Source organism: Carlito syrichta, unplaced genomic scaffold, assembly GCF_000164805.1.
Source record: "Carlito syrichta isolate Samal-C Ts95f unplaced genomic scaffold, Tarsius_syrichta-2.0.1 Scaffold307625, whole genome shotgun sequence".
In the NCBI taxonomy this organism is placed as follows: Eukaryota; Metazoa; Chordata; class Mammalia; order Primates; family Tarsiidae; genus Carlito; species Carlito syrichta.
In genome coordinates, this window is record NW_007251721.1 from 1 (window position 1) to 12,181 (window position 12,181).

Consider the following 12,181-nt stretch of genomic DNA (forward strand, 5'->3'; position numbering starts at 1 on the left):
TGCCCGTAATTCCGGCTACTCAGAAGGCTGAGGCGGAAGGATCGCCGGAGCCCAGCAGGTCGAGGCTGCGGTGGCCGGGAGCGGCCACTGCACTCTAGTCTGGGCGACAGAGTGAGACTCCAACTCAAAAAAAAATAATCACTGAGACCAAATGCAGACTCTCACAACATTGCATTCTAGTACACTGGTGTGGATTGGTTTCTAGAACACTTACCTAGTGGAAAAAGTCTGTACTACAAGGGACTCCAAAAAAAGATAATTCCATTTTTGGGGGGGTATCCCCCCCTTGTATTCCCTTATATTCCTTTAAACTTTTCTAGGTTTATGAACGATGTTCCCTTTTTATTTATGATTTTGCTAATTTGTGTCTTCTGTCCTTTTTTTTTTCTGGCCTAGTTTTAAGTTTTCTTGAAATTTTTTTTATTTTCTTCAAAGAAAATACTTTTGATACCACTGATATTTTTCCTATGTCTTTCCATTTTCTATTTCAATGACTTGTGCTCTAAATTACTAATTACTTTTTTTTACCTACTTTTGGGTTAGTCTGCTCTTCTTTCTCTAGTCTCTTAAGATGGAATCTTGAGTTATTTACTAGTGACCCTTTTATTTTCTGATATACAGAATAAAGCTCTAAATTTCCCTGAAATTACATCTTTGACTCCAGTCCATAAATTTGATAGTTAAAACACTTTTATTTATTTCAACATGTTTTCTATTTTCTCTTACGAGTTCTCCTTTGACCTTTGAGTTATTTAGACAGAATATAGTTGGATATTATTTTTGTCCAGTCTTACAGTAATTGCCCATTGATTGGGGTTTTTGAGCATTCACATTTGAAGTAATTGTTGATATGGTTGGATTTGTATTTGATTTTTTTCAATTTTTTTTCCTCTGGGTCTCCTATCTTTTCTGTTTCTCTCTTCCTCCCTTTTTGTTTCATATTGAACTAAAGAAATATTTTAATGTCCAATTTTAATTCCACTATTGACTTTTCAGTACTTTTTATTTGTAATGCTTTTGGGGTTTTTTTTTTTTAACAGTTGCTCTAGGGATTAAAGTATGCCTATTAATTTATTGCGGTCTACTTCTTATGTAATTCTGGCAACATTAGAATTACTCCAATGTAGCTCTATCACCTCCCTCTTCTCTGGGCCATTATTGTCATATTGATACATATGAATATGTTATAAATCTAACAACATGATGTTATAATTATTGCTTTAAGCAACCCAATGTTGTTAAAAAGTTAAAAGAAAAAATGATGAGAAATAAACTTATAGTGTTTTATATTAACCCACATATCTACAATTTCCAATGCTTTGGTATGATTTCCTTGTAGCCTGAAGCTTTATAGATGCTTTTTGGGGAGAGGATTTGCAGACATTTTTAGTTGGTTATACCCAGATTTGCTCTTAAATCTTTCCCGTTATCTGTCCGTCCTTCCTTCCTTCCTTCCTTCCTTCCTTCCTTCCTTCCTTCCTTCCTTCCTTCCCTCCCTCCCTCTCCTTTCTTTATTCCTTCTTTCCTTTCTCTCTTTCCTTTTCTTTCTTTCCTTCTTTCTTTCATCTTTCTTTCTTTTTCTCTCTTTGCTTTTTTGTCTTTGTATTCTAACTCCAAGAACTGAATACTTAATCCTCTTGTTTACAATATTTTACATTTTTTTGAGAAACTTATTTGAAGCCATAAATGTTTCCTATAAATAATTGCTTTTTCTGTGCACCACAAAATTTGCCATGCAGTATTTTCAAGATAATCAGTTTGAAAGTTCCTCAATCGTTCTTTTCATTTCTTCTGTAAAAAAAATGTTATGTAGTAGTACAGCATGCAATTTGTTCCTAGAGATATAATTTATTTGTTTATTTATTTACTTTTCTCTTTGTTATTTATTTCTAATTTTAAAGCAATGAAATTAGAGAACAGAATTTCTTGATGTTAATACTTTGGAATTTATTTTAAAAATTTGTTGAGGATTAATACTAGTCATTTGTGTGTGTGTATGTGTGTGTCGATGTTTTATATGTAATCAAAAGATAATGAGTAATGTGTAGATTTGTTAGAAGTATATTATTGGACATTTGCCATGTTATTTACATGTTCAATATATATTTGCTTATATTTCTTTTCTTTTCTATTTTTTTTGAGTTGAAGTCTCACTCCATCGCACAGGCTGGAGTGCAGTGGCATGCTCACGGCCACCTCAGCATCGACCTGCTGGGCTCTGGCGATCCTTCCACCACAGCCTTCCAAGTAGCCAGAGCTACAGGCGTGTGCTACCACTCTAGGCTAATTTTTGATTTATTGTAAAGAACGAGGTCTTGCCAAGTTGCCTGGGCTGGTCTCAAACCCACGGGCTCAGCCAATCCACTTGCCTCAGCCTCCCAAAGTGCTGGGATTATAGGTTGAGCCACCGAACCCGGCCTTATTTACTTATATTTCATCCAGTTGGATCAATCATTTTGAGAGGGGTATGTTTAGAAAAATTCCAATGTCAATTTCTTAAAAATCTATAGCATCCTGTTTTTCTGATAGTTGTTGTTTTGTGAATTTAAAAATCTATGTTGCTAGATATAGATCTGTTCATGATCACTATATCTTTTTTGATATACTCCTCATTTACCAGTAGAAAATATCCCTCTTCCTTTTATAATGCTTTATTTCCTTTGCATTCTATTTCTTCTAATATTAAGTTTGTTACCCCAATTTCATTTTTGTTTGCATTTGGTATACCATTGCTATTCATGTTTAAAAAATTTTTAGTTAAATAATTCTTATGAACACTATATTACTGGTTCTAGTTTTGTTTGTTTGCTTTTTAGATCAACTCCAAGAATTTCAATCTCTTGATTGCCTAATTTGCCCTACTTTTAAAGAAATGATTATTATAATATCAGAGACTATTTATGTATCATTTCCTATTTTAAAAATTATTTTCTGCCTTTCATTGGATAGATCAAATTTATTGGTATAAAAACCATGAACTATTTTCATTCTTTGTGGAAGTTATCTCTAATTTATTTTACTTATTATTTTAACATTATAAATTCAAGTATTATCTCAACAAACAGGACAAGTGATTTAATATGACTGACCTCTCTGTGGTCCCCTCACCCCCACTGCCAAGATGATAGTCTCATTAAAAACACTTTTTTATTAAAGTGTGATAAGTACAATACAAGTACATATATCATAAGTGTTTAGATACGAGTGTTCACCAACTGAGTACATGCATGGAGGCAGCAGTCACATCTACAAGCAAAACAGGATGAATATTCTGGACTCCTTCATCCCTTACCTACCTTCCAGTTACTGCCTCCCCCCAGGACTTCTAACATTGCTTTTATTTGTTTTAGTACTTCATATAGATGGAATCACACAGCACATACTCTGTTGTGCCATCCATATTGTTACATGTGGTGGTAAATGCTTAATTCTCATTTTTGTTTCATGTTCCATTGTATGGCTATACCATTTATTGATTGATTCTATTGTTTAAGGGATTTTGGTTGTTTCTAGTTTTTGGCTATTATGCACAGTGCTGGTATGAACATGATAGTGCACATCTATTGTGTGAGAAGCTATATATGACCTTATTTTGGATACATGCCTTAGGAATGGAACTGCTGGGGCATAGGGTATATGTATGCATAGTTTTGGGAGATACTGCCAAATAGCTCTTCAAAATGGTGTTTGATTTACATTCCCATCAATACTTTGTGAGAATTTTGGTTGTTTTACATACTTATCAATACTTGATATTTTCCTTTGTTTACACTTTAGTTATCCTAGTGGTTTGAATTGATGTTCTGTGTTCCTCGAGCTTTTAAATTCTGCATTGTTATCAATATTCATTTTCTTTCCTTTCCTCCTTTTTAAAAATAATTTTTGTAGGTTCTTCTTAAACTATAGTGAAACTTACTAATTTATTAACTCTCCATACCCACATATTTTATTGCATCCTTCTGAATATGCTTATTAAGAGTATTTTATTTTAGGGTTTTTGTAGAATAATCCTTCTGAGTCTATATGTATCTGAGAATATATTTATTATCAACTTACTTTAAATAATACTTCAGTCACGTAAAAAAATCATAGGCTTGAACTTCTCTATCTTTCATTCTTTTGCCCTATTGTAATTTTCAAAAAGGTAAAAACATAACTCTCATGCAAATAAAAAATGAATACACACCAAAGATTTTATGTAATTCATTCATTAATGAAGAAACCATTAAGATTAAAAGGCAGCCATGTGCGGTGGCTCATGCCTGTAATCCCAGCACTTTGGGAGGTGGAGGTGAGAGAATTGCCTGAGCCCGGGGGTTCAAGGCCAGCCTGAGCAACTTGGTGAGACCTTGTCTCTAAAATAAATTTAAAAATTAGTCAGATGTGGTGGTGCACACCTGTGGTTCTAGGTACTTGGAAGGCTGAGGCAGAAGGATCTCCTGAGCCCAGCAGGTCAGGGTTGCGGTGGCCATAAGTGTGCCACTGGACTCCAGGCTGGCTGACAGAGACTACAACTGAAGAAAAAAAAAAAAAGACTCAAAGGTATGTCTGAAGAATATATCCACACACATATTAGAGTTAGATGTGCTGAAATGAATTGCTAATAGATACAAACACCCCTTCAGAGGAGATAAAATGTAATGTTTGAAGTTATCTTTTCTTCCCAGAAAAAATTTATTTTATCTCTACCAGATGAATTGTTTTTGTACAGCTATGCACAACAATCATTTGCATTTTCTCAGTTTCTTGCAAGTTAACTTCTACTAACAGAGTTGTACAGGAAATTGGTCATAGATAATCAGTCCAAAGTGCATGTCTCTAGAAACAGACCATCCCCAGAAGGCCTGCTAGGAGAGATCCAGCACTGTAGTGAAAGAATACCTGGTTTGCTCGTTTTGCTCATGTCCAAGCAATGGATATAATTTTTGACACTTTGAAAATATAACTTCACTGTTTCTTCAAGGATGCTCTTGAAAACTCTGATGATAGTTCATTTCTCATTTCTTTTATCTTTGGAGTAATTTACTGCTTTTGACTAGACCTTCTAGAATTTTCTTTCCAACATTAATGTCCTTACATTTTATATCTGTAGATATGAATTTTCTTCCTTGTCTATGTTGTCATCCTAGCCCTAAGTCTTCCACTTTTCTTTAATTCAGTAATTCTCAGGAATTACTTTTTTTCAATATTTTTCCTAGCTAATTTTTTTCTTCCTCTGATACTCATATTACCCTTATCCCAAATATCTTTTACATTTACTTTTGTATTTTCTATTTATTCCCAGTAACTCTTGCTAAGTTTCTCCACCTAATTTCTCAGCTCCCAAGTTCTTTCTTTACCTGTACTCATTTTATCTATTCCATCGATTGAGTTTATAATTTCAGACCCAATCATTTTTCTTAACTGCCTGTTCTTCATTTATGTTGTTGATATTCTCTGTGATCTCTTTGTGAAGCTTATTTTACATTCTTGATCTGATTGTTCTATCACTTCTAGCCCCTGCAGTGCTGGTCGTTTATTTCCACCCCCGAGAGTTTTTCTCCCTTGAGTGTAGGAACCAGGTGTTCAGTGTGAGGAGAGGGAATGGGAAAAAAGGACCTTAGGGCTGAACCATCAACCTTCCTTTGTTGCCAGTCACTCTTCACCTCACTTGGTTCTGGTGAGTCGCGAATATATCCTGCAGCATATGCGGCCTGGGGTGGTCTATTAGTTTCCTAGTGCTCCCACAGCAAAGTCTGTGGATTGGCATTTAAAAAGAAACAAAATTAACCCATGAGACCTTTTTGCCAGGGCAAAGGGTCCACTTACCTTCCTTTATCAAATAATAGGCTTAACACCAGAGCCTCAGGGCTTGCTTAGGATGACATCACCTACTCACCAGTCCCCCAGGTCAAGGGTAAGATACCTCCCACACAGAAGAAAACCTGTTGGCAATTTAAAATGAGTAGATTATCCCCACATCATGAAGACTACCATTGCCATTCAAGTTCTTTCCTAATTTTCAACTTAATATTCATGTCCAACTGTGCCATTATCACTTCTAATCACTTTTACGGGCCTTTGATGGCTCTCCCTGCTTCCTGTGTCACCTGGAGGTTGCTTCTGGATAATGTGAGACTGTTGCCAAAACATTCTTTGTGGTTTCCCACGGCCTAAAGAGTAGAGTCCGCACATCTTGGTGTGGCACACAGTGTTTTAAATGATCTGCCTCTAGTGTTCACGTCCAACCTACCCTCTTGATACTCTTTTCTCTACTTCCTGTACAGGCTGAAATGGCCTCATGTGAGCTGCCTCCCTTGTTTTGCCATCCCTCAAGTTTTCTCTTGACCATCAGTATCCTGATATAATTCTCTAAGGATCACAGCAAGTGTCACTGTCCTCTGGCTGAAGGTTTTACTTCCTTGGTCTGTGCTCTCAGGGCCCGTCATTCTTCCCATGCCTCACCTGTCCAATCCAGTTATATAGTGGGTATTTTTGTGGTCAATGATCCTATTCCAAGGTCAGCTCTCATGGGTAGAGACTGTGACCTCTTCATCTTTGCTTTTTCCTGGCTACTTCTCTCAATGTCTTGTATGAAGGAGACCAAAACAAACAAACAAAAAACCCTGGAATTATTTTTTGGAGGGTGGGCCCCTTGTAGTACAGGCTTCCTCCGCTAGGTAGGTGTTCTAGGAACCATTGGTATCAGTGTACCAGTTAGCATTGTTGTGAGAGGCTGCGTTTGACTTCAGTTAATTTTTTTGTTTTTTGAGATGCTTTTAACATGTTTGCTCATTTCATGATGGGTGATTTATGAACACACCTGCACTTACTGTGCTGAGTGTTCAACAGTTTTGGACCAAAACCAGCATGACCCCTGTGCTCCACCCTCCCTATTCACCTGATTTTGCCCTAAGTGACCTTTTTTTTTTTTGTTTGCCCGGATGAAAAAAGTCCTCAAAGGGAAACATTTTAGCGATGCGGAAGGGGTGAAACAAACAAACAAACAAAAAAAACAGCAGAAGCACTAAAAGGCACCAAAATTGACAAGTTCAAAAACTGTTTTGAGCAGTGAAAAAAGTCTCTCACTATGTGTTTTGCATCAAACGGAGAGTACTTTGAAGCTGACTGAAGTTTAAGCATGTAAGAATAAATATACAATTTTTAAATAAATAAATTCCATGTTTTCAGGTCCCCTTTTGTACAAAGCCCTTGTTCAGTTGTTCATTTAAATAAAAAAAATTGATTAAGGATGTTATCACAAAGTGTCATTTATTATTTGTCTATACCATAAGAGCTTGCGCATTTGAGTGCAGAACATTTTTTATTTACAATATATTTGCAGAAATACTGCTGATCAATAATTATGTTAGCTGGAAATGTGTCTGACCCCCCACTTTGGATGGGGAGGCTAAGTGATAAAGCTCTTCTTAGTATGAATGTCTCCTGGGGTAACTGTATCTGCAGTCTGTTAATTGATGATAATTTATCTGAATGACACCTTTGAGAAAAGAAGGCAGTAGCAAGACTCTTGATATTACTTAAAAGCTTCTGGGTTTACATACCATTTGAGATCTTTCACGTTTTAAGTGAAATGTAGCATGCACACCTGTTATATGACTGAAAATAGTCCCAGACACAAGTCATTTATTATCATGTAAGATGCAAAATTGATGCTGGTGATTTCTTAGTTGGCATCCCTGAGAAGAGAGGAAAGGCAAGAGAATGGTTCAAAAGTAGGCTTTGTGGAGAATGGTCAATTCCAGCAACTTCACTGCTCCTGAAGTTTATCCTGGCTCCCTCCCCTGCCCAAGCCAGAATGCTCAAACCCTTAAGGTCTTGGGGGTCCTATTTCCTGAAAGTGTGAACATGATAATTGTGTAGTAGAATCACCAGGGTCAAAAACTTTGAAACTTCTGTAAAAGAGAACTTCAAACTTATTTGTTGTTGTTAGAAATAGCTCATAATTATACCCAGCACATAATTTTTGCACTGGCACCAAAATGATCACTCTTGGTAAAAAGAAATTACCCTCACTTTCTGAACTTCTGTGGTGACAGCTTATCACCAAACTCTATAAGGAATGATGAATGAATATATCTATCTAAGACTTATTATAAATTTGACATCAGCAGTTGAAGTAGAAGAATATGAAAAAGTTGAGATGCCTCATTTTTATTTCCTGGGGCATTTGTTTATTCACCAAACTCATCTTTCAACAGACATTTGTTGAAGACAATTTTGTACTGGACTATAGACAAAACACAGTCGAATAAAACAATTTGTCCTCCCAAGAAAATAATAATCCAGATGGAAAGAAGTGACGTGTTCCCCAAGAACTCTGCTACAAGGCAAAGCCAGATAAATGCCATAAGGGAGGTTTGGACCAAGTGCTGTAAGACTTGCAGGAGCAAATGTTTTCTTCTAGCTGGGAAGGAGGGAACTCATAATTATTAAGCAAATAACATGTACTAAAAACCATTAGCTATGTAATTTGGGTCTTCAGAGATGGACTCTATGCTGAGGTTAGCAGAAAGAAGAAGGGAAATCCAGTCAAGGTAATGGCGTGAGCAAAGACCTGCGGTTGAGGTGGGGAATGTTGCGTGTTCATTGCAGAGATGCTGAAACTGAAAGGCATTTCCAAAGATGAACAAGATGGAAGAGTTTAGGCCAAACTGTAAAGGGCCTTGAATACCAAGAGATTATTTGGATGTTGCTTTGTAGGAAATGAGAAGCCAACACAGCTTTTTAAGCAAGATAATGATATGATCGAAATTAAATTTAGGAAAATGAATTTGAATGAATTCTAAGTTTGCTTAAGGCTCCTTCCCAAGGTAGTGAAAATCGAAAAGAAGCTATATACATACTGGGAAAAAAAAAACTAAAGCAAAAATAAAAAGAGAGCTGTCCTATGTGAGGAAGATAGTGCGATTTAAAGTAACCCTGCTCCCCAGATGGCCTGGTGCTGTTTCCATCCTGGTGCTTATCATTAATGGATCATCTTGTTTGTTTATGTGTTTGTTTGTTTAAAGATTGTCCCCATCCCTACCCACTAGAATAGCTCAGCACCTTGTCTCAATTGTTTATCTCCAGTGTGTCACATACAAGAGACAATCATTAATTGGATGAATAAAGATTAATAGGATACAGGGAGAGGTTACAAATCCTTAACTCCTAGTTTGATTTGATTTTCTCCTGTAAGAATGGGTTTAGAGACTCGTGTGGAGAAATATCAAATTCCTTTACAGAGTTGTATGGATTTCAATGGACTTACACATATTTATTCCTCCCAACAGCCACAAAAGGCAATCAGAAAGGTAGTAATTCATCTGCTTGACATTTACTGAGCACTTGCTCTGCGCCAGATGTTGTGCTGTGTGTTGTGTTTACAAAGATACATTTGGGACAATTCCTGCCATTGAAGTTCTCATAATCTGATAGAGAAAACCAATATACACATAAAATTATAATACGATGTGTGTAGTTAAGTTTCTTCACAGCAACAGAACCAGTAGGACATATGCAGACACACACACACACACACACACACACACACACACACTGAGAGAGAGAGAGAGAGAGAGAGAGAGAAGAGAAATTGTAAAGAATTGTCTCATGTGATTATGAGGGTTGAGAAGTTCCAAGATATGTATTTAGCAAACTGGCGACCTAGGACAGCCAATGTTTCAGTTTGAGTCTGAAAGCAGGAAAAAAACTGATGTCCCAGTTTGATGACAGCTGACTCCAAATTTTGTTCCATTCAGGCCTTCAACTGATTGAATGAAGCCCACTCACATGAGGGGCACTAATCTGCTTTACTCAGTGTACTGATTCAAATGTTAATCTTATCCAGAAACACCCTCACAGACACATACAGAGTAATGTTTGACTAAATATCTGGGCACCCCATGGCCCAGTCAAATTGATGCATAAAATTGACCATTGCAATGTCCATTCTTATTGCAGAGATATAAACACAATTCATTCAAACTAATTTCATCTGGGAAATGAGAGAAGACTTTGTAAGGAAGGTAATGATAGAAGTAATTGGTAGATATTATTTCTATTTTTTTCACACACAGACAGACATTTTATTAGTTTCCTCTACAAGAGACAATAAAATCAATCTTTTAAACATGAATCTCGGGTCATTTGAGAGGCCAAACAGATTCAAGGAAAGAAGATGAAAATTAAATACTTAAATGAATTAAAAGGCACTACAAGACCACCTAAAACCTACTGCTGCAGTGGTAGTAGGTTAAGAAAGATTAAGCTACAGCAAATCATCTAATGTGAATGTTAGGGATTACATAGCAAGAAGCAAATTTGCTTTCTGGAAGACTATGGTACAATGTTCATTTGGGTCCAAGAGGATATTTGGCCAGGAAAGGTCAAGATGGATGAAGGTAAAGCTGAATTGAAAGGAACAGGTACAAAGGAGAATCCAAGCTACAGTCAAACAGATGGTGATAGATCAGGCTTCTTCCTCCCAAGAGACATTTGCCATACTGGGCTGTCCCCTCATCCCCTCTAGCGGCTGCTCAAGCTGAGCCACCTGCTCCTGCCTTACAGCGTGCTCAGCAACCAGGTCTAGGTTTGGGGTTACCCAGGGCTCTTGCTGCAATTTAGCATAGACCTTAGGGAACTTGCCCCACATGGGTTGGTTTTGTTGGCTAGTTCTGAACACAGAAAACCCTGAAGCTTCCACATGCAGAATAGTCTGAGCTCCCCCAATCACAGTCAAGCACCCCTACACAACATCCTCAAGTCTGAAATCCTGCAGTAACTGAGCTATGTTAAAGCTGCGAGGCTCACAGAACCATCAAGGAAGACAGAATGAGATGGCATAGGTAGGAAATTCCAGCAGTTCATCTCAATCTGTCTTTCCCCATTTAGGATAAACTAATATACCTGATGTGAGATGTAGAAAGCTACACTGGAGTAAGCTGGGTCTTCTGCTGAATTTGTCATCAAATACCAAGGGGAAACAAGGGGTGGGGTTGATTTTATTTTTTAAAAGCCCCAGAAGTTACTCTATTATAAAAGGACATGGCTGAACAGGTAAGAAATAGATTCCCCATTGTGAGTCCTCCTGATGGCTTCTGTAAGGATCATGAAGATGACAGTCACCTGTATTTTGGAGCAATGCTTCATCTTGTCCTCCTGAGGTATGGTATAGGTGATTACTACTGTTTCGAAGCATGCATTATTGATGCCAGAAATGGCTGGACCGGAAAAGATCCCATGAGTCAAGATAGCATAAACTCTGGTGGCTCCAGCTGAGAGAAGTTTGTCAGTTGCATGGCAGATTGTGCCACAAGTATCAGCCAGTTCATCCACAAGGATGGCCACTCGATCCTTCACATCTCCTACAAGTACCATGCGGTCCACTTCATTGGCCTTCTTCTGCTCTTTGTGAATCAAGGCAAAATCCTTGATTCAGCCAGTCTGCAATGGAGGTCACTCTTTTAGCTCCACCAGCATCAGGTGAGACAATAGTGCAGTTCTTCCATTCAGAGATATTCTCTGTCATCCACTTCAGGACAGCTGGTTCTGCATACAACTTGTCCACTGGGATATCAAAAAAGCCTTAGATTTGAGAAGCATGTGGGTCCATGGTGATAATATGATCCCCACCTGCTACAGATAGCATATTTGCAGCAAGCTTGGTTGAGATTAAAGCCCGGCTCTTATCCTGCTGGGTGTAAGGAAAGTATGGGATGACTGCAGTAACCCGGCCAGCTGAAGCAATCTTGCAGGCGTTAATCATGATCAAAAGCTCCATTAAATTGTCATTGATTTCGCCACAACCACTCTGAACAATCCTGAACAAACGTAGACATCCTCTCCATGTACACTTTCTCCAGTTTCCATATAGATCTCCTGATTGCTGAATTTCTTAGTCACCACCTTGCCTAGCTCCAGGCCCAGGTGGTCAGCAATTTTCTGGGATAAGTCCTGGTGGGAGCTGCCACTGAATATTTTGATATTTGGCATCTTGGCCAACTACCCTAAGCACACTTCACTAAGCGATCACTGATGCTGTGGAGACCGGAACCGAAGTTGGCCTGGAGAGTCAATACTTGTCACGTGGTGTTGCTACTCTGCCATCTTATTTCTATTTTTTAAAAAATAAAATAGAAATTTGGGGAGATAATTTTCCATCACACACAGCCAGGACATGATAAAGCCAGGAGTTGAG

The 12,181-nt window shown here is 37.8% G+C and overlaps 1 pseudogene across 1 annotated transcript; it reads right to left on the reverse strand.

Annotated features, from left to right (window-relative positions):
• Nucleotides 1-10,054: 10,054 nt before the first annotated feature.
• On the reverse strand, nucleotides 10,055-11,976 carry LOC103266901 (annotated as a pseudogene). The gene has a single exon (XR_002482338.1). The product of XR_002482338.1 is annotated as a ribose-phosphate pyrophosphokinase 1 pseudogene (transcript).
• Nucleotides 11,977-12,181: the final 205 nt, after the last annotated feature.